At 53.3% G+C, this 19,142-nt stretch overlaps 1 non-coding gene across 1 annotated transcript; it reads right to left on the minus strand.

Moving 5' to 3' along the window:
* Positions 1 to 9,667: 9,667 nt before the first annotated feature.
* Positions 9,668 to 9,740, minus strand: TRNAV-AAC (transfer RNA valine (anticodon AAC)). The gene has a single exon. It is a non-coding gene; the product is annotated as a tRNA-Val (tRNA).
* Between the last annotated feature and the right edge of the window lie 9,402 nt (positions 9,741 to 19,142).

The raw sequence follows: 19,142 nt of genomic DNA on the forward strand, positions 1-19,142 counted from the left end.
ACTCTGATGCCAGGGCAGACGCTCAGGTTGGGCAGGCTTCGCTGCGGAATTTGTTCGCACAGTAGTGGCGTTATGTTCTTTCTCCACCGCCGCTTTGGTGTGGGGATGGGCTTGCCATTCTATTCACTAGATTATGACTATACACAGAGATCCCCTACTACAGAAGGAGTAGTTTCTGTTCTGTAATCCAGTTCTGTAGTAGGGGTATCTCTGTTATAGTCATAAGCGCCCGCCCTCCTCCCCGGTGGAGAATTGTTCATGTAAGTAATGCTACAGGTCTGGCGTTTTTACGCCTTCAAAAAGAACTGAAGTCAGTGGGACCTGCTATGCATTCTGGGATACTGGGAGAAGGTTCTAGAAGGTTTCCTTAAAGGCACAGTATCCTGTTTAACCCACATAATGGCAGCCTATGGGGCTTGTCTGTCCAGGCCTTCCTCTCTATCATTCTGAGGGGTTTTTTTTCAGTAAAAGCATGGGAAATCTGGACAGGCTTTGCTGTTTGTGGATTTTTGGTGGAATTTCTAGTTGAAGTACTGGACAGTGTAGCCTGTGGATATAGGCTGCATTATTTGTCTTTAAATGTTCTCTTAAGTGTCTTTGCAGTTCTGCAATTTTTTGACAACTTAAGAGATTATTTTTGATTGCCGGGGTCCACGCACATGGGCGGGACTATTCACTAGATTATGACTATAACAGAGATACCCCTACTACAGAACTGGAGTTACAGGACAGAAACTACTCCATATCTGTTACCGTGATCCGTGAGGGGTCAGGGTTGTGATGTTCAGTGGTTGCCGGAAACCATTTTCTACCTGGTAAGGTTAGGCGGCTACAATAACACAATTCCTCTGGTCTGTGCTAGCACGCAGAATGCTAAAAAGAATGATGGACTGAGGTCTCACTATGTCTCCACAGGGGAATAATCCCTTTAAGGACGAATACCCTCACCCACCATAGGTGGCATGCTTCATCATATGGGTTTCTCCCAGTGGGAAAACCTAGTCACACTGAGGGCTACAACCTCCTCACTGAGGAGGGAGCTCAGGGATGTTTTATCAGGTATGTTTAAACTAACAAGGATGCTATAATCCCATAGATGGATGATGGTGTAGTGAGGACGCAGCTCAAACGAATAGTGAAACCAAAGCGGTGAGAAGGGAGCTGCCTGACCCGGGAAGGGAGCTGCCTGGCCCGCGAAAGGTGATGCCTGGCCCGCGAAAGGTGATGCCTGACCCGGGAAGGGAGCTGCCTGGCCCGCGAAGGGAACTGCCTGACCCGGGAAGGGAGCTGCCAGGCCCGCGAAAGGTGCTGCCTGACCCGAGAAGGGAGCTGCCTGGCCCGGGAAGGGAGCTGCCTGGCCCGCGAAAGGCGCTGCCTGACCCGGGAAGGGAGCTGCCTGGCCCGCGAAGGGAGCTGCCTGGCCCGCGAAGGGAGCTGCCTGGCCCGCGAAGGGAGCTGCCTGGCCCGCGAAGGGAGCTGCCTGGCCCGTGAAGGGAGCTGCCTGGCCCGTGAAGGGAGCTGCCTGGCCCGCGAAAGGTGCTGCCTGGCCCGCGAAAGGTGCTGCCTGACCCGGGAAGGGAGCTGCCTGGCCCGCGAAGGGAGCTGCCTGGCCCGCGAAGGGAGCTGCCTGGCCCGCAAAGGGAGCTGCCTGGCCCGCAAAGGGAGCTGCCTGGCCCGCGAAGGGAGCTGCCTGGCCTGCGAAGGGTTTAGCCTGTTCAAAGGACCAGCTGTGAAGCATCGCCTAGCACCGGTCAGGGAGACGACATCCCTGGACAACTACAAAGGTGTGCCTGCCCCCCTTCTCCCCTCGCAGCATGTCTTTGTTGTTTGGTTTTAGGGGATGGGTTTCACATCACACTTTGATACTCTGCGTCCTGCTAGTGAAAGATTCTAACCAGAGAAGGCTTCCCTCACCTGGATGACACACAAACCCCGAGTGTGAAAATCTCTAGGGAATGAGGGGCTGGGACGGGCCTTTCATTTCCAGGGGGCGCTGTCTCCGTCCTATCACGGGAGCTTCACACTCTTCAAAGGGCTTCAGGAATGTGCCAGGCTCTCTCCACCGAGGTCCAGCTGCAGCTCGCTGTGCCACCTCTGGGGGCTGGCAGTCCTCTTTCTGGGGCTCTAGAGGCCAGAGGGCCGCTCTTTCCATCAAACCTTCCTTCCCTGTGTCTATTTAATCCCCAGGTGTTTTCAGACAGGTCTTTCTGCACCTGAAGGGCTCCTCCTCGGTGCGTCATCAGAGGTGATGGGACCCAGACTGAAGCAGGCACATTTCCCCCATCAAGGGGGCCTGGGAGTTTGTCCAGGCCAGAGCACTGCGCCCCTCCCTCCCCTGGGGCCGGAGCCAGGGTGAAGGTGCGAGGAGGCAGTGCCCAGACCAGCTCTTCTGGGCGCTTTCATATGACATTATATAACACAGCTGAGGGGTCTCTCCTGCGCCCCATCACGTGTCCCCCCACACGGGTACAGCGCCCAGAGCGGTCTCTAGGCGCACTGAAGGGGCCGCCATTGTTAGGGCGCCGGCACCCACGCCCACGCCAGCCGTACAAAGGAGTCCAGTCAGGCCCTGGGTGGGCGGTGGCCCGGGGCCATCAGACGGGGGCTCCAGACGCGCATCAGTGCGCGCGCTGTGCGCACCGGCCCCTGCGCCACAGCCGGGGCGGAAGTGAGCATGTGATGGGGAGGGGGGCAGGCCCCCCACCCCTCTCTGCCGTGAGCCCTCACATGCTCGTCTCTGCCCCATGTGAGCGCCACGAGACGCGCACAGGTCAGGCCCGGGAGGGTGGGCACCTAAAATAGCATTTCTCCAAAGTTCAAAGAGAGCCGGTCTGTACCCCGTGGGGGCATCTCATGGTAGAACCGCCCGCAGAGGCAGCTCTGGACAGGGGCAGCGTTTTAAACATTCCTGCCCCCGCTCTGTCTCTCAGGGGCATAGTCACATCAGGGCCACATGAAGTCTCCCGCCCCCTGGTTCCCCAAACATGCAAAATAATGCACAGACAACGTATTAGTTTGGGAAACAATTGCTGCAGGTTTATTTACATACAACATATGTAATGATGGTGGGTGAAGATTACGGGCGATCCCGGGCAGGCTGCCTTCTCACCACCTGCCCGCCTGTTGAGCCAAACAGCACAGTGGCAAAGCACCCAACTGCTGTATTAATAAAATTATAACTACTGACACGCCCCCCTGTGGGGCGTGACTAGGCAAACCCCCGGTTGCACAGGCCCACAACCGCCCGAAGGACTACTGGGGCGCCGACACGAATTCCTGCACCTCCCATGAGGATACAGGTTAGGCTCTGGCACCCCTATGTGCCCGCTGAAGTACATCATTTGCACCTCTCTTCTTCCGGATCGCCCAGTAACTCCGCTTAACTCCAACCTGCAACGATAAATGGACACATTAAAAACCTCCACCAATCCCCCCACACCAACACTCTGGGTTAGAGGTAAGGGAGGGAAAAGAGTGTCCCGAAGAGAACCGATGGCGTCCGGGGCGGCAAAGAGGCCCTCCAACGTGGTGCGGCAACCTAAGTACCCACGGAGGCCCCTCCCTGCCGCCCCCGGACGAGACTCGCGTCCAGCCGCCTCCTCAAACCAGTGAGGAGGGGAGGCTAACAACTTCCTGGGGGCGGGTCAGCCCTCCGTGACTATTGGCCCGCCCTCTCAATGGCCACTGCGTGGCCTCGGGCAGGCGCATAGTCACATCAGGGCCACATGAAGTCTCCCGCCCCCTGGTTCCCCAAACATGCAAAATAATGCACAGACAACGTATTAGTTTGGGAAACAATTGCTGCAGGTTTATTTACATACAACATATGTAATGATGGTGGGTGAAGATTACGGGCGATCCCGGGCAGGCTGCCTTCTCACCACCTGCCCGCCTGTTGAGCCAAACAGCACAGTGGCAAAGCACCCAACTGCTGTATTAATAAAATTATAACTACTGACACGCCCCCCTGTGGGGCGTGACTAGGCAAACCCCCGGTTGCACAGGCCCACAACCGCCCGAAGGACTACTGGGGCGCCGACACGAATTCCTGCACCTCCCATGAGGATACAGGTTAGGCTCTGGCACCCCTATGTGCCCGCTGAAGTACATCATTTGCACCTCTCTTCTTCCGGATCGCCCAGTAACTCCGCCACAGCCTGTGCGGTGGTACCCGCTGCCGCACAGGCCCCCCCACCACTGCTACTCCTCATTACCTGCAACCTCTGCTCATAAAACTTCTTAAAAAATTAGGAGGAACAGGTCAAAGCCTGCGGGCGTGAGATAACACCATCCTCCACGAGGTAACATTTGACCTCGTCCTGAAACATCTTGCGTTTGCTGGATCCCAGGCCCCTCCGTTGGGGGAAACCTTTCACGGCCCCCACCACTTTGATTTTAGGGAAACCTTAACCTTGCTCTGGAGAGCATTTAAACGGCTAAGAACAAGACCACAGCAACAAGGGAGCGGTGGACACTGTCCACCTCGAAGCGACCAGATACTGACATGAACATTACATGCCTGAAGTCACCCAGGCCCCTCTGCCCCTACTCTGCCGACACCCCGGGTGTTAAGGCTATCCAGCAAGGAGTAACCTAACTCGGTTACCTGAAGTCATACCCCTAACCTGGTTACCAGAAGTCATACTACCAGGAGAATGACAAAGGCTGAGGAGGGGCCGAACTGCTGAAGGTGCTTTGAATCAACAATAGGTGTTCCAGCACATGCCCAACAACTCAACCACATCCTTTCACCACGAGCGTCAGCAGGCTATACCCAGTAAGTAACTCCTGCTGTACGCCGTTCTCCGCAGACTTGGGGAAAGAGTGCTTATAATGACGCTTGTGCAGCTATACTCGAAAGAGCACAGGGGCATTGCAGGGATAAAACATATATACACGGGTATTAACAGCAGGCATCCCCTGCCCTCTCGGATTAGTCTGGAAGCGGCCTAGGCCACGCTACCTGTTGATAGCTTGTCTGAAGGATGACTAAGACCCCCGCAAGGGATTGCTGGGACAGGAACAAAGTGCCCCAGAACGATGCAGACCTGCCACATGACACGGCCGCTGACACCACAAGCCCTCTGAGAGTAGTCAGCAAGGACCCCAGGGGACAAATTCCCCTACAGCAATGGTGTAGACTGACCCAGGTCAGAAGGGATACCCATGAAAGAGCCCAAGAGACAAGGGGACCTCCCCTGCTGATAACATTCGTACAAAGCATCAGTAAACTATACCCAATGATGTACGACTACTGCCACAGCGCAGTTCTCAAACTTCAACTGAAACTGCTAGGTATACGCTGTGCAACAAAAGTCACGAAGGATGCATACGCCTCCTGCGGTGCGCGTAGCATCTATTGGGATAGAGCTTGCGAGGTAGACTGACATGTGATCTATAGTATTACCAAGGTAACAGCCGGGATCACAAGCCCCCCAGTTTAGCCAGACGGCTGCAAGTCCATGCTACCTCGAGGATAGCCTGTCTGCTGACTTACGACCCTCATAAGGGATATGATAAACTAAACCCAGGTGGGGGGGGGGGGGAGGGGGGCACCAGGTTGGTGACATGGAAAGTCAGGCCAGCTTCTCACTTTGGGAGGGGCATAAAGGAATGTATAGCCCTCAGGCAGCCAGTGTGTATAACACTGTGCGTGATTCCCGGAGTACTGGGATGACGTTATACCCAAAAAATAAACTTTGTGTCCTAGCTGCCCAACAGGATGCAAGAGCCCAATCACTGTACAAGCCCGCACTGACCCGCTGCAATGCTGTCAGGGGGGGGGAGATCACAAAGCCCGGGAAGGGTGCCACGGTGCCAGGCCACCCTGTCTACTAACACACGGGGGGCGCAGGCCGCCGAAACCGCCCCCACACGACAGAGGTCAGATTTGGTGTACGGCCCGAGCCCTAGGGCGCCCCGGCCAGAAGAAGGCATAGGGCGCCCCGGCCAGAAGAAGGCATAGGGTGGGGCCCAAAAGGTTCTTCTCTTAAAGGCACCTCCCAGCACTGCGGGCCCTCTCTCGTCTGAAGAGGAACTCAACATGAAAGAGGTCTCCTATACTAAGGGGGGGGGGGGGGGGGTGGGCCCAAAAGGTTCTTCTCTTAAAGACACCTCCCAGCACTGCGGGCCCTCTCTCGTCTGAAGAAGAACTCAACATGAAAGAGGTCTCCTATACTAAGGGGGGGGGGGGTGGGCTCACATTGTTAACCCAAGGAAGGAGTCAGCCAGGTACCGAGAGTGCACTCTCTCTACCATAAGCATGCAACATATATAAGCATGCGTCACATAACTCTATGTCACAGTGGACGAGAGCTTAGAGTGACTCCGCCGCCTACTGCATGAGAAAGGTGAAGTCGTGTGTCTTCAAGCTGACACGCAAGATTTCCCAACAAGGGACACTTCCACTGACACTACCTGACCTTTCCCCACCTTGGAGGCGGACCTACACTTCTAGTAATTCTACTTGCCCCGAGTGTGGAGGTATCTTCCCAGCAACCGGACAACTGTCAGGTGATCTTCTACCAGGGATAACTAGTAATCACATACCTTATCTAACCTCTTGCACCACTACGTGCTACTCAAGAAAAGATTGGTTACCTGACGCACCAGCGGCACTAACGCCTGCGTAACCAAACACTCCTGGGTAGGCCTGTCCACCAGCCACCAATAAGAAATTAAACATCAGAAGTGGCCCACATACCCAACCAACAAAATTTAAACATCAAAAGGCTGATCACCCAGGGCACAACAATAGCAAATGTTCGGTGCCTTACCGATGATAAAGCTCATGGGTGCCGACACTGGGAAAGGCCAGAGCGCCGCTTATAGGCTGGAGAAGTGTGAGAGACAAGTGGCAGAGCGCCGTGGATGCACTAGTGGGGCCCACCAGGGCAAGTGCTTAAGAGAGTTAGCAACTTGTATGCAAAGACTACTCTTAGTCTAGAAAATTGGGTGGGGGGGGGGGGGCGGGGCATGCCCCAGCACACAGTGTGGAAGCAGGTGCCGGTGCAGCCAGGCCCAGGTAGCGACGAACTCGTTGTATGGACAAGACCAGGACCTGCGATGTTAATTTAACCCCATGGGAAGGAGAGGTCCCATGCCACTAATCTATGCTCTTCCACACTACTGCTGTTGTCTGTCTGCTTATCCACGGCTCCGGGATCTGACAGACAGCAATACTGTGCCAACAGTTAGGAGCACCTGCTGCTCCGTGGAATGTAGGGTCACCAGCCTGCAATGTTCCACTCATTTCGCTGAAAGGAGGGAACTGTTGAAACCTCAGCCTGAGGCTGAACTGCCAACGACGCACTAGAAGGGGGCAGTCCCTAGAGGACTCCCATGTAAAATTACTCAAGAAGTGATTCAACAGCTGGCAGAGAACTAAGAAATAATTCTATTGTAGGGCTGAAGACAATCCTGTATACTGATGGCCACCAAGCATCTATACTTCAAATAGCGCAGGGCCCATCATGCCTATCAGTGACCTCGAACACTTTGTCTAGGGGTTACTGGTGTGTAGTAAAGCTGAGATGCCAACCAGGATTAAATTAACCCCCCATCTAAATTGACACTAAGCTGCAGATGCGGAAACTTGCAGACAGAATATAATGCTTGCGACAGACCTGTAAGTGGTACCAAATTGGAAGACTATAGCAATAGTACGCAAGTGAGCCGAGCAAGAGCACCCTTAACTCGCGGGCTCGCAATCAGAGGATCAACTAATACTCTGTAAAGCTTGAGGGTATGGCACTACTAAACAGGTGGGGCATGATAGGATGTAGATACATAGAAGCAGGAATCGCTTCTGGAGTCTGTAATGAACCCCTCGCACCCTCCATCGTTGGTGTAACTGTCCTATTAAAATCCTGATGACGCTGGCAGGATATCCCATATTTTTCTTGGAATCGAGGGCCTGTCATCTGTCCCCTAAATGCCTCACATTGTAGTGGGATGGTTGGACAACTTATAGCAAGATACCCTTGTGGCCGGAAGTTGCACATTAACGTCAAATTCCCACTATGACGGGCTCTCAAACAGGAGCAAGTTGGCGTACCGAGGCAATGAAATTTGAGAAGTTTTCATAACGGCACATCCTACAAATAAACAAACCTGGTGACATTAGGCTTGAGCGCACACACCTGTTCCTAGGGATGTGAGAGGAAAGTACCACCGATGTGGGATGGTATTGTACTGCAGTAACAGGTATTGAAGGTGAGCACCGTCACGGCTGACACTCATTCAAAATCGCAAAGTGCCTTCCTTATAAATAGCTTGACAATTTCGAAACACACGTACAAGGGAACAAATACCAGGAAGGATATTTCAGCCAACCAGAAGTAACTTACATCTAATGTTTGTGTATTAGGCAAGTATTCGTTCCCAACTGGACGTAGGTGTGTTAGTAGTTTAGTTCCTCATCTGCACACTAAGAACGACCCCTAGTAGATGAGATGTCGGGAGAATGAACAAGCAACTAGTGCACGTGATCGGCCTACCCTACTCGCTGAGATATGTAAGCCCACGAATAAAATTAATTATACACCGATTGGACTTAAGGATACCATGGCCCCATGGTGCTGGAAACAACAATTGGAGATGCGAACACAAAACAAAGTTACAGCCATAATGGCTTACCTCTCCCTGAAATATGCGTCGCCACGTGTTCAAACTGCCTAAGTCCCTTGTTAGTGCTACGAGATACATATGTCCGCCACTGCGCACGGATTAGGATAAGTAAACACACTGCGAAATCAATACCGAGTGTGAAAAGATGAAAGTCACTCAGATGGCCCTGAGGTAATATGGCCCAATGCTACTACTTATGAATGGACTCACGCGACGAATTCGCGCCCGCAACAGTCTAACCGTCTCGCAGCATTGCGCAATGTCACGTTAAATTTAGATAAGTCACACGATAGGGCCTCGAGGTGCTATGGCACATAATACTGTACTCCAATTGTAAATACAGCCAAAACCACAAATTAGCACGTAGTCGGCTGAGCCCTCGCGCTCGAGTATCTAGTGCCACGTGCAAATTAAATCAGTCACACAATTGGGTCTAGATGTACTAAGGCCCAATCATACCATACCTCCTTGTAAATATGAACGACACAAACTAAACTGTGCACAGAATATGCTTACCCCTCGCGCTGAAAATGCCACGCAACGCGTTACATGAAGAATTAACACAAGTGGGCCGCGAGGTATTATGGCCCGATGATACTATGCTCCCACACATTTACGCGCGTAATGTGCTGAACCCCCGCGCTCACATCTAATGCCACGTGTAAATTAAATCAGACCTGCAATGAACAAATTAGCGCCCGTAAGGCTTATCCATCGCACTGGATTAAATATGGGCCCCATTAAACCATGGCGCACGGAAAGGCATATCCCTCCTGCTGCCAACGCCATGACACTTGTAAATCTGCATAAAACACCTCTTTTTGTGGCCACCGAGCGATTGCATCAAAGCACTCAAATCTCATGCACAGGGCTCCCTCCTGAACCTGCCCCTCCTGCTTCGCCAGTATACTGACCTCCCGGAAGGGGGGTAGAAGCTGCTTGGCACCGCGAGGCGCCGGGGGTGCGGAACGGGCAAACAGGAAGCGATCTGAGCCTGCAATCGTGAAGAAATGGCACATTGAAAGCAGCCAACGCTCAGTGTTACTGCCAGGTCTCGAACCGGGGACCTTTCGCGTGTTAAGCGAACATGATGACCACTACACTACAGAAACGACCTTGCTGCTTGAAAGCGTCCCCACCAACTGATACTGCTGCATGAGGCCTGAAGCAGCGACCACCTGCAGTGTAGCCAACCCACCCGACCAGCTACCGATATTACGACACCCGGCTGCCCGTGCAACCAGCCGCCGAACACCCAGCCGCACCCGGCAGGTGAACCAGGCTTAACCCATCGCGCCACACACCACCAATTAAAGACAATCATTTACGTGTTCACAAGAACATGAATAGCGGCGTCATAGCCGCGACTCCCATCGATTCCGGGGCCCGATGCTCAATGCCGCCGGGTCCCGTAGTGGCACCGGAGCATGGGGGTGTGGAAATGTAGCTGTGAAAAATTACTTGTTTTCACCCAACGTGGGGCTCGCACCTATGGCCCTGAGATTAAGGGTCTCATGCTCCACCGACTGAGCTAGCCTGACGTGACAATAAAGCGGGGAATGGTAGTCGCACAGGTACCAAAGGAATTGCCGATATCCGGCCTGCGACATCAGCACGGGAGACAGCATACACTACTGACCCCAATGGCTGTCCGCCACGTGCAAAGCGTGATAAACAAATCCCCTGCCGAAACAAAATCTTAAACGGCACGCAAACCCGGACATGGCGACATCACACACCGAGACCGCCCACCACATGGCAAGCAACAGGGGAGGGGGGGGGTGCTAGGTTATGCAACAAAATACTCGGTTTCAGCAAGCATAACAGGCCAGAGAACGTCAAAGATTACCTGCCCCACACAAAATAACCGCCCACCATACGTGGTATATATCAATAGGATAAGCCATCGCATGTAAACAATACCATAAATGAAATAATCAATAACATGCATACAATGTCCAGCAATTTCCAATTACAGTATGGCTGTCGGCACACATCCCCCACCTACACAGAACAATGCGGTTCCAGGAATGTTTAGCGTTGCCCCGCCAAGATTATGCTCGGTGACCCCCTTTACCAACCATCTCCTCACAAAATAGACACAATCGCAAAGCCCCCAAAGATACACGACACTGTCGACAAGCTGCACTTCAACGAAGCGCGGCGTTCAATTGAGGCCCACACGGGGGCAATGGGGGGGGGGGGGGGGGGGGGAGACGGGATTTCTAGGGACCATCAGAGTCCACTCACGGTCACTGCCTGAGTGACGAAGACGGCAAGCTCAAGGCCCGGGCCGCGACAATAGTATGCGCCCAGCACATGTGCTGACACCTAGTCCCCTCGCACTCTGGTACAGGCGGCAACCCGCCAGCGGAAGACATTCTCCCTCCTATGGGACCCAACTGAGGGCCAGTCGAGCTGCCCGGCTCACAAAGGATATAGGAGAGGGGGGGGGGGGAGGGAGGCACATCACCCCCAATGGCCAGCCAGACGGCCTCGTGGGCTAACCGGTCTCGCCCGCACCCAGCGAGAGAGTGCGGGAGGGGGGAAATAAAACCTTTGAAATTTTCCCACCTTGGGATAATTCTACAGCATTGGCAGGATTCGAACCCTGGTCTGTGAGGGCTGTACACACCAAAGGTACGAGACTTTCCTTTGAGCTATAGCTCATTGGTCTCGTCGCCGCGTCGTTTGCTGCCCCTGAAAGGAAGGAAAACCACTGCAAAAGTTGGCCCCCCCCACCGCACGCAGTTAAGGCGGGGGGGGGGGGTCGGAGAGGGGAAGAAAGCGCCACCACAGAGGTAGGGCGAGGATCGGCCAACGCACCGGGTAGCCCGCATGGGGGCACTCCGGGACCGACGAAAATACCGGCCGGCCCGCTAAACCCCACCCGCCGTGAGGGGGGGGGGCTAGGACGGAGACCACCTCGGGAACCGGACGTCCCCCCCCACAGCAGCCCACGCGTAATGGGCCGCCTCGCCAGGCTCGCGACTCAAGGAGGAGCAGGCGGAGGGGAAGGGGGGGGAATTATAGGCCGGGCAAGGCCTTGCTCACCTTAAAAAGAGTGTCCCGAAGAGAACCGATGGCGTCCGGGGCTGCAAAGAGGCCCTCCAACGTGGTGCGGCAACCTAAGTACCCACGGAGGCCCCTCCCTGCCGCCCCCGGACGAGACTCGCGTCCAGCCGCCTCCTCAAACCAGTGAGGAGGGGAGGCTAACAACTTCCTGGGGGCGGGTCAGCCCTCCGTGACTATTGGCCCGCCCTCTCAATGGCCACTGCGTGGCCTCGGGCAGGCGCAAATCCTGTTTAGGCTATAATATGTGGCCTGGATTCTTAGACGGAGAAATGGTATAAAGTATTCGAACGAACACAAGAAGTTTCCATACAGTGCACATCCCGCACTCGCATATTTGAAGGTGCTCTCGTACGTGATAATTTAAAATAAAAGGCGGCTCGGTAAATAAAACATGTGTCGAGGGTCACACGGTTTGATGAAGCTGGGATTGTTCCCAGTGGGGAGCAGCGCGCACTGATGCGTGTTTGAGGTCAGCCGCTGAATGAAAGGGTCACTGCTTTGCCCATAATTCATGGCGCGTGAGTGTAGAGCGTGGGTGCAGACAGAAGGCGCATGGAAGCTCGGCTCGCTTTGGGCTCGAGAGTCCGAGAGGACCTGGAGCTCACCCAGAGCCTGCTGTGAGGGGAAACAGCCTTTACAATGCAGGCATTACCACGCAAGGCCTTCACCACGCAGCATTTAGCGCGCTTTGCTTTTACCACGCATCATAGTCACATCAGGGCCACATGAAGTCTCCCGCCCCCTGGTTCCCCAAACATGCAAAATAATGCACAGACAACGTATTAGTTTGGGAAACAATTGCTGCAGGTTTATTTACATACAACATATGTAATGATGGTGGGTGAAGATTACGGGCGATCCCGGGCAGGCTGCCTTCTCGCCACCTGCCCGCCTGTTGAGCCAAACAGCACAGTGGCAAAGCACCCAACTGCTGTATTAATAAAATTATAACTACTGACACGCCCCCCTGTGGGGCGTGACTAGGCAAACCCCCGGTTGCACAGGCCCACAACCGCCCGAAGGACTACTGGGGCGCCGACACGAATTCCTGCACCTCCCATGAGGATACAGGTTAGGCTCTGGCACCCCTATGTGCCCGCTGAAGTACATCGTTTGCACCTCTCTTCTTCCGGATCGCCCAGTAACTCCGCTTAACTCCAACCTGCAACGATAAATGGACACATTAAAAACCTCCACCAATCCCCCCACACCAACACTCTGGGTTAGAGGTAAGGGAGGGAAAAGAGTGTCCCGAAGAGAACCGATGGCGTCCGGGGCGGCAAAGAGGCCCTCCAACGTGGTGCGGCAACCTAAGTACCCACGGAGGCCCCTCCCTGCCGCCCCCGGACGAGACTCGCGTCCAGCCGCCTCCTCAAACCAGTGAGGAGGGGAGGCTAACAACTTCCTGGGGGCGGGTCAGCCCTCCGTGACTATTGGCCCGCCCTCTCAATGGCCACTGCGTGGCCTCGGGCAGGCGCATAGTCACATCAGGGCCACATGAAGTCTCCCGCCCCCTGGTTCCCCAAACATGCAAAATAATGCACAGACAACGTATTAGTTTGGGAAACAATTGCTGCAGGTTTATTTACATACAACATATGTAATGATGGTGGGTGAAGATTACGGGCGATCCCGGGCAGGCTGCCTTCTCGCCACCTGCCCGCCTGTTGAGCCAAACAGCACAGTGGCAAAGCACCCAACTGCTGTATTAATAAAATTATAACTACTGACACGCCCCCCTGTGGGGCGTGACTAGGCAAACCCCCGGTTGCACAGGCCCACAACCGCCCGAAGGACTACTGGGGCGCCGACACGAATTCCTGCACCTCCCATGAGGATACAGGTTAGGCTCTGGCACCCCTATGTGCCCGCTGAAGTACATCGTTTGCACCTCTCTTCTTCCGGATCGCCCAGTAACTCCGCCACAGCCTGTGCGGTGGTACCCGCTGCCGCACAGGCCCCCCCACCACTGCTACTCCTCATTACCTGCAACCTCTGCTCATAAAACTTCTTAAAAAATTAGGAGGAACAGGTCAAAGCCTGCGGGCGTGAGATAACACCATCCTCCACAAGGTAACATTTGACCTCGTCCTGAAACATCTTGCGTTTGCTGGATCCCAGGCCCCTCCGTTGGGGGAAACCTTTCACGGCCCCCACCACTTTGATTTTAGGGAAACCTGAACCTTGCTCTGGAGAGCATTTAAACGGCTAAGAACAAGACCACAGCAACAAGGGAGCGGTGGACACTGTCCACCTCGAAGCGACCAGATACTGACATGAACATTACATGCCTGAAGTCACCCAGGCCCCTCTGCCCCTACTCTGCCGACACCCCGGGTGTTAAGGCTATCCAGCAAGGAGTAACCTAACTCGGTTACCTGAAGTCATACCCCTAACCTGGTTACCAGAAGTCATACTACCAGGAGAATGACAAAGGCTGAGGAGGGGCCAAACTGCTGAAGGTGCTTTGAATCAACAATAGGTGTTCCAGCACATGCCCAACAACTCAACCACATCCTTTCACCACGAGCGTCAGCAGGCTATACCCAGTAAGTAACTCCTGCTGTACGCCGTTCTCCGCAGACTTGGAGAAAGAGTGCTTATAATGACGCTTGTGCAGCTATACTCGAAAGAGCACAGGGGCATTGCAGGGATAAAACATATATACACGGGTATTAACAGCAGGCATCCCCTGCCCTCTCGGATTAGTCTGGAAGCGGCCTAGGCCACGCTACCTGTTGATAGCTTGTCTGAAGGATGACTAAGACCCCCGCAAGGGATTGCTGGGACAGGAACAAAGTGCCCCAGAACGATGCAGACCTGCAACATGACACGGCCGCTGACACCACAAGCCCTCTGAGAGTAGTCAGCAAGGACCCCAGGGGACAAATTCCCCTACAGCAATGGTGTAGACTGACCCAGGTCAGAAGGGATACCCATGAAAGAGCCCAAGAGACAAGGGGACCTCCCCTGCTGATAACATTCGTACAAAGCATCAGTAAACTATACCCAATGATGTACGACTACTGCCACAGCGCAGTTCTCAAACTTCAACTGAAACTGCTAGGTATACGCTGTGCAACAAAAGTCACGAAGGATGCATACGCCTCCTGCGGTGCGCGTAGCATCTATTGGGATAGAGCTTGCGAGGTAGACTGACATGTGATCTATAGTATTACCAAGGTAACAGCCGGGATCACAAGCCCCCCAGTTTAGCCAGACGGCTGCAAGTCCATGCTACCTCGAGGATAGCCTGTCTGATGACTTACGACCCTCATAAGGGATATGATAAACTAAACCCAGGTGGGGGGGGGGGGGAGGGGGGCACCAGGTTGGTGACATGGAAAGTCAGGCCAGCTTCTCACTTTGGGAGGGGCATAAAGGAATTTATAGCCCTCAGGCAGCCAGTGTGTATAACACTGTGCGTGATTCCCGGAGTACTGGGATGACGTTATACCCAAAAAATAAACTTTGTGTCCTAGCTGCCCAACAGGATGCAAGAGCCCAATCACTGTACAAGCCCGCACTGACCCGCTGCAATGCTGTCAGGGGGGGGGAGATCACAAAGCCCGGGAAGGGTGCCACGGTGCCAGGCCACCCTGTCTACTAACACACGGGGGGCGCAGGCCGCCGAAACCGCCCCCACACGACAGAGGTCAGATTTGGTGTACGGCCCGAGCCCTAGGGCGCCCCGGCCAGAAGAAGGCATAGGGCGCCCCGGCCAGAAGAAGGCATAGGGTGGGGCCCAAAAGGTTCTTCTCTTAAAGGCACCTCCCAGCACTGCGGGCCCTCTCTCGTCTGAAGAGGAACTCAACATGAAAGAGGTCTCCTATACTAAGGGGGGGGGGGGGGTGGGCCCAAAAGGTTCTTCTCTTAAAGACACCTCCCAGCACTGCGGGCCCTCTCTCGTCTGAAGAAGAACTCAACATGAAAGAGGTCTCCTATACTAAGGGGGGGGGGGGGTGGGCTCACATTGTTAACCCAAGGAAGGAGTCAGCCAGGTACCGAGAGTGCACTCTCTCTACCATAAGCATGCGACATATATAAGCATGCGTCACATAACTCTATGTCACAGTGGACGAGAGCTTAGAGTGACTCCGCCGCCTACTGCATGAGAAAGGTGAAGTCGTGTGTCTTCAAGCTGACACGCAAGATTTCCCAACAAGGGACACTTCCACTGACACTACCTGACCTTTCCCCACCTTGGAGGCGGACCTACACTTCTAGTAATTCTACTTGCCCCGAGTGTGGAGGTATCTTCCCAGCAACCGGACAACTGTCAGGTGATCTTCTACCAGGGATAACTAGTAATCACATACCTTATCTAACCTCTTGCACCACTACGTGCTACTCAAGAAAAGATTGGTTACCTGACGCACCAGCGGCACTAACGCCTGCGTAACCAAACACTCCTGGGTAGGCCTGTCCACCAGCCACCAATAAGAAATTAAACATCAGAAGTGGCCCACATACCCAACCAACAAAATTTAAACATCAAAAGGCTGATCACCCAGGGCACAACAATAGCAAATGTTCGGTGCCTTACCGATGATAAAGCTCATGGGTGCCGACACTGGGAAAGGCCAGAGCGCCGCTTATAGGCTGGAGAAGTGTGAGAGACAAGTGGCAGAGCGCCGTGGATGCACTAGTGGTGCCCACCAGGGCAAGTGCTTAAGAGAGTTAGCAACTTGTATGCAAAGACTACTCTTAGTCTAGAAAATTGGGTGGGGGGGGGGGGGGGCGGGGCATGCCCCAGCACACAGTGTGGAAGCAGGTGCCGGTGCAGCCAGGCCCAGGTAGCGACGAACTCGTTGTATGGACAAGACCAGGACCTGCGATGTTAATTTAACCCCATGGGAAGGAGAGGTCCCATGCCACTAATCTATGCTCTTCCACACTACTGCTGTTGTCTGTCTGCTTATCCACGGCTCCGGGATCTGACAGACAGCAATACTGTGCCAACAGTTAGGAGCACCTGCTGCTCCGTGGGATGTAGGGTCACCAGCCTGCAATGTTCCACTCATTTCGCTGAAAGGAGGGAACTGTTGAAACCTCAGCCTGAGGCTGAACTGCCAACGACGCACTAGAAGGGGGCAGTCCCTAGAGGACTCCCATGTAAAATTACTCAAGAAGTGATTCAACAGCTGGCAGAGAACTAAGAAATAATTCTATTGTAGGGCTGAAGACAATCCTGTATACTGATGGCCACCAAGCATCTATACTTCAAATAGCGCAGGGCCCATCATGCCTATCAGTGACCTCGAACACTTTGTCTGGGGGTTACTGGTGTGTAGTAAAGCTGAGATGCCAACCAGGATTAAATTAACCCCCCATCTAAATTGACACTCAGCTGCAGATGCGGAAACTTGCAGACAGAATATAATGCTTGCGACAGACCTGTAAGTGGTACCAAATTGGAAGACTATAGCAATAGTACGCAAGTGAGCCGAGCAAGAGCACCCTTAACTCGCGGGCTCGCAATCAGAGGATCAACTAATACTCTGTAAAGCTTGAGGGTATGGCACTACTAAACAGGTGGGGCATGATAGGATGTAGATACATAGAAGCAGGAATCGCTTCTGGAGTCTGTAATGAACCCCTCGCACCCTCCATCGTTGGTGTAACTGTCCTATTAAAATCCTGATGACGCTGGCAGGATATCCCATATTTTTCTTGGAATCGAGGGCCTGTCATCTGTCCCCTAAATGCCTCACATTGTAGTGGGATGGTTGGACAACTTATAGCAAGATACCCTTGTGGCCGGAAGTTGCACATTAACGTCAAATTCCCACTATGACGGGCTCTCAAACAGGAGCAAGTTGGCGTACCGAGGCAATGAAATTTGAGAAGTTTTCATAACGGCACATCCTACAAATAAACAAACCTGGTGACATTAGGCTTGAGCGCACACACCTGTTCCTAGGGATGTGAGAGGAAAGTACCACCGATGTGGGATGGTATTGTACTGCAGTAACAGGTATTGAAGGTGAGCACCGTCACGGCTGACACTCATTCAAAATCGCAAAGTGCCTTCCTTATAAATAGCTTGACAATTTCGAAACACACGTACAAGGGAACAAATACCAGGAAGGATATTTCAGCCAACCAGAAGTAACTTACATCTAATGTTTGTGTATTAGGCAAGTATTCGTTCCCAACTGGACGTAGGTGTGTTAGTAGTTTAGTTCCTCATCTGCACACTAAGAAAGACCCCTAGTAGATGAGATGTCGGGAGAATGAACAAGCAACTAGTGCACGTGATCGGCCTACCCTACTCGCTGAGATATGTAAGCCCACGAATAAAATTAATTATACACCGATTGGACTTAAGGATACCATGGCCCCATGGTGCTGGAAACAACAATTGGAGATGCGAACACAAAACAAAGTTACAGCCATAATGGCTTACCTCTCCCTGAAATATGCGTCGCCACGTGTTCAAACTGCCTAAGTCCCTTGTTAGTGCTACGAGATACATATGTCCGCCACTGCGCACGGATTAGGATAAGTAAACACACTGCGAAATCAATACCGAGTGTGAAAAGATGAAAGTCACTCAGATGGCCCTGAGGTAATATGGCCCAATGCTACTACTTATGAATGGACTCAAGCGACGAATTCGCGCCCGCAACAGTCTAACCGTCTCGCAGCATTGCGCAATGTCACGTTAAATTTAGATAAGTCACACGATAGGGCCTCGAGGTGCTATGGCACATAATACTGTACTCCAATTGTAAATACAGCCAAAACCACAAATTAGCACGTAGTCGGCTGAGCCCTCGCGCTCGGGTATCTAGTGCCACGTACAAATTAAATCAGTCACACAATTGGGTCTAGATGTACTAAGGCCCAATCATACCATACCTCCTTGTAAATATGAACGACACAAACTAAACTGTGCACAGAATATGCTTACCCCTCGCGCTGAAAATGCCACGCAACGCGTTACATGAAGAATTAACACAAGTGGGCCGCGAGGTATTATGGCCCGATGATACTATGCTCCCACACATTTACGCGCGTAATGTGCTGAACCCCCGCGCTCACATCTAATGCCACGTGTAAATTAAATCAGACCTGCAATGAACAAATTAGCGCCCGTAAGGCTTATCCATCGCACTGGATTAAATATGGGCCCCATTAAACCATGGCGCACGGAAAGGCATATCCCTCCTGCTGCCAACGCCATGACACTTGTAAATCTGCATAAAACACCTCTTTTTGTGGCCACCGAGCGATTGCATCAATGCACTCAAATCTCATGCACAGGGCTCCCTCCTGAACCTGCCCCTCCTGCTTCGCCAGTATACTGACCTCCCGGAAGGGGGGTAGAAGCTGCTTGGCACCGCGAGGCGCCGGGGGTGCGGAACGGGCAAACAGGAAGCGATCTGAGCCTGCAATCGTGAAGAAATGGCACATTGAAAGCAGCCAACGCTCAG

The sequence above is a fragment of the Lissotriton helveticus genome, chromosome 4_1 (genome assembly GCF_964261635.1).
Source record: "Lissotriton helveticus chromosome 4_1, aLisHel1.1, whole genome shotgun sequence".
Taxonomy (NCBI): domain Eukaryota; kingdom Metazoa; phylum Chordata; class Amphibia; order Caudata; family Salamandridae; genus Lissotriton; species Lissotriton helveticus.